This window comes from Pseudopipra pipra, chromosome 6 (assembly GCF_036250125.1).
Source record: "Pseudopipra pipra isolate bDixPip1 chromosome 6, bDixPip1.hap1, whole genome shotgun sequence".
NCBI lineage: Eukaryota > Metazoa > Chordata > Aves > Passeriformes > Pipridae > Pseudopipra > Pseudopipra pipra.
Window position 1 is genome coordinate 36053812 of NC_087554.1, and position 3864 is coordinate 36057675.

Sequence of the window (3864 nt, forward strand, 5' to 3'; positions counted from 1 at the left end):
TATTATTCCTGGTTTCACAAAACCTTAATTATCATCTGTGGGATAGTTAATCTTAAATAAATCAGATTTGAATAATCCAAAAGTAATTATTTTGCCTACGATACCTCATCTAATAAAATATAAATCAAGCAAAGAGGCAGCTTAAACATTTCAGCATTTGCTTGCTTTCAAACCTGTCTTGTAGTTACTGCAGATACTGCATTAGTGCCAAACAAATTTACCATGCAGAGGCACATTCACCCATTTCTAATGCCAATCTTCATTGTTATGGACTGCTTTCCTTGGGAGGTGGGATATGAACAGTGCTCCGTCAGTTTTTAAGGTTTAATACGGTATATCAAGGCTAGTGACCAAGAGCATCAGTCTAAGGCTTTCTCCCCAAAGATGTACACAAGATGAAGTATCAAAATGTTTTAAGTTTTCATCCTGGTGGGTGTTCCTTCAGCCCAAATCTGTGTAGTAATACATGCCCCTAAGATACCAACCACTGTGATTTTCTGGGAAGTTCTGAAAGAGGAAGTAGTCATGACTCACATGATAGACACATAGTCAACTCAAAGTTTCTGAAAGCTGCAGGCACCGCCTCAAATTTAGAGACAAATCTTGTTCTTTCTATGAGGTTATCTTCTCTAGGGACTGCATTTAATTTAGAACATGGGCTTAAAGAACTATGTTACACAACCTAATGTAAAACATTCTCCACAGACAGGTAGTATGGTAAGCAGTACGATCTTACCTCATGTATTATAGTCAGCTGGCAAAATAAGAGAATTTAGGCGACTCAATAGGTTATCTTGTTGAATCTCATATTCTAAGACAGGCAACTATATCTATATTCAGAGAAGCTAGGATGTTTTCTTGTCTTCCTGATACAGCCTTTCTACTGTGTTTTTGAAAACCTCTTCCTGGGAGAGGTTCTGAAGTCTAACCTAACCTCCAGGTTGATCTCATATTGTTCACCTTCCCATCCATAGGTATGACAAGCAGATTAAGCTCCTTTTAACACTTAGACTGTTACAATGTCTCTCTCTAGGCTTCCCTGGAATAAAGAAGCTCAGTACATTCAGTCACTGAGCTTAGCCATTTTCTCTCAGCTATCTTTAACTAGGTCCTAATTGTCACTGCACGTATTGCTTACCTTCCTTAAATCCTAAAATAGTAGAACATTTGGAAGATAAGTAAGTCCCAAATGAATGCACATTGTCTTTAGAAACCTCATTCACCTTCTCTTTTTGCCCTGACTCTTATATGGCTGAATGCCATGCAGTGCTGTATGTTCTGTATTGTTACTCATCATTCCTACACCTTGATGCTATGCTCAACAAGTATTATAACCCTAGTAGATGAATAAGTTTGCAGACTGTAAAACTCAACATCTGTCACATAACTGAAGGAAGAAAATCTCAGAAATGATGCCCCACAAAACTTCACTTCCATCAGCTTCTTCAGCGTCTGTTCTGGAAACGGGTCATGCTTGTTAGTAGTAGTTACAGCAAAAGAACTTCTTGAAGCCATCCATGCTCTAAGCTATGGGAAAGGTGTATCCACACAACACAGGACTGACTGAGTACTGTTTGCAAATAATATAATAAAAAAATAATTTCTGTAGTGAATGTAGCAAATAAAAAAATTATTTGCTAACAAATGCTTTTATTATTACCCCATCCTCAGAGATTTTGGCATAATATTCAGCTGTTACTGTACTTGTTTTTTAAATTACCAATGCTGAAAATAAAATATTTATGAACATATGTACATATATATTCCTTTATTTGATCAGCTTTGAGGGACATTTTTGGGACATCCATGCCCAAAACAGTTGACATGAATAGGTTAAATTCTATACTGCCATAAATCCACTGAGTTTGCAATAGGCTCATCTTTGAACCTGTGTTATTATTTAATGGGAAAATAAACATTTACACTTGAATTTGTGAAAGAGAATGATAAGAGGGTTGAACAGGTCAGTTTCTTATTAATGAAATAGAGATCCTTTCAACTCTCAGCTACTCAGATGAATCTGAAGCAGGACAGAAGCAACCAAAAGTCATTAACATCTGACAGCTGGGTGATGGCCTGTGTAAAATGAGTTGGTATTCTCAGCCCAGTACATAAAACATCAGAATAATTGGTGTTAATTCGCACCCCTGTTGGCAGTCTTAGCACAAAGGCCAAAGATTGAATGGGTATGAAAATTAAACTATCCTGTCAGCCATAAAAGTTCTTTCAGGTCAGGATTGAAGTGCATTAACAGGATACTGTAGAGGATTTTGTACTGCCAGTGCTGGGGCTGTAATTGTTCGGTAAATAAGCCAAAGACTTTGTGACTAAATTCTCCAGATATTACTAACATGGAGTGTTTTTCTTTTGTGTTTTATTTATATATTTATTTGAGAGAAAAAAATAAATTTACAACAGAAATACAATGGTGACAAGAACCAAGGAGATCAACAGTTGACCTCTACATCAAATGCAAATTATTGTATCAGTGTCAGGATTTGTGGAGAATTACTAATGCATTTTTACAATAAATGGTATTTTGTACATCTGTTCTGATAGAAAAAGAAATGACCACATGGCTAATTAACCTTAGGTATGTTATGGTCCGGAGTTATCTTCTAGTATAACTTTTTGTTTAGGATTACCAATCTGATAGTGACACAACTTGCTGTGTTTTTCAATCTTAGTTGCACTTGAGAATAAAGTTTGCAGTTAAATTGGAAAGGTATGAAGATATTGAAAAGATTAATGCTTCACCTTGCCAACTGGCAGAAAACCTCGCTGGAGAGGTTTGAGAAAATTCTGCAGTTATGTGGCTCTACACTGAGGAAGACAAGATTCAGAAATAGAGTCGGTAAGCAACATCTCAAATTCTTTTTGTGCAGAGTATGTTCACCACTTCTCAGGTCTTGCAGATATCTACAAGAAATAAAATAAATCCTCTGAAGATTTAATCATAGGTTTAGATTTGCTTTGGTCTAAAAGGAAGGCGATCCTGAGTGAGCTGCAGTGTTAAGTAATGCGGATGTGGCTTTCATGTGCAAATTTCTTTTGACTCAGTGAAACAACAGCTCCCAGAGTCTGGACTGCTGTCCACACAGCCGGGCCTGCATGTGAATGCAAATTACTTCATTATAGGCCAAATCTCCGTGCACCAATGAACTGTACAGGACACTTGCAGTGATACCAGCTTTGTGTGCAGCTTTCTTGCTGTTTCTGTTTCCTGTCTGAAAATAAGTGACATCTTATCCGTTGCTAAGCAGTAGGAAAGGGGTCCAGTGCGGCAGGGGAAGCAAAACTTCTCTTTTTGTTAGTGTATTCCTTTCACCCTGACAACTGATAACTTTTATATTACTCTTTTCTTCCATCACCTTGAATTTCATAACAGTCATCTCAAAATGAGTCTGAATTCTGTTCAGCTTGCTGTATTCCTGAACTCATTGAATACACATAACAAACAATATATTCATTGACAGTAGTAATAAAAAAGACCAGTTATTTTCAGCTAAGTATAGCACAACCTTTTATAGGAAATATTGAAGGAAAATATAAAGAGCAAGGACAATACTTTATATATATTTTCACCCTTCTAGCTCAGACACCAGTACCTCTGTACTGTAAAGAGAATTCCAGGTAAGCACTCTAAGCTTTTGTTTAGCTTGAGAGACAGGCTCAGAATTCTTTTTAATTATGTCACACAAATAGAGCATTTTAACAGATTGGGTTAAGAGTACATCCTGCAGAGCTTCTTAGTAGTTCCTGTAGCTAAAGATATTTTTTAGGTGAGGTTGGAAGTGTGAATTTGTATCACACCATTGAGTAATTGAATTTGGATTACTCAAAACATATGTGTGGGCTGTTATC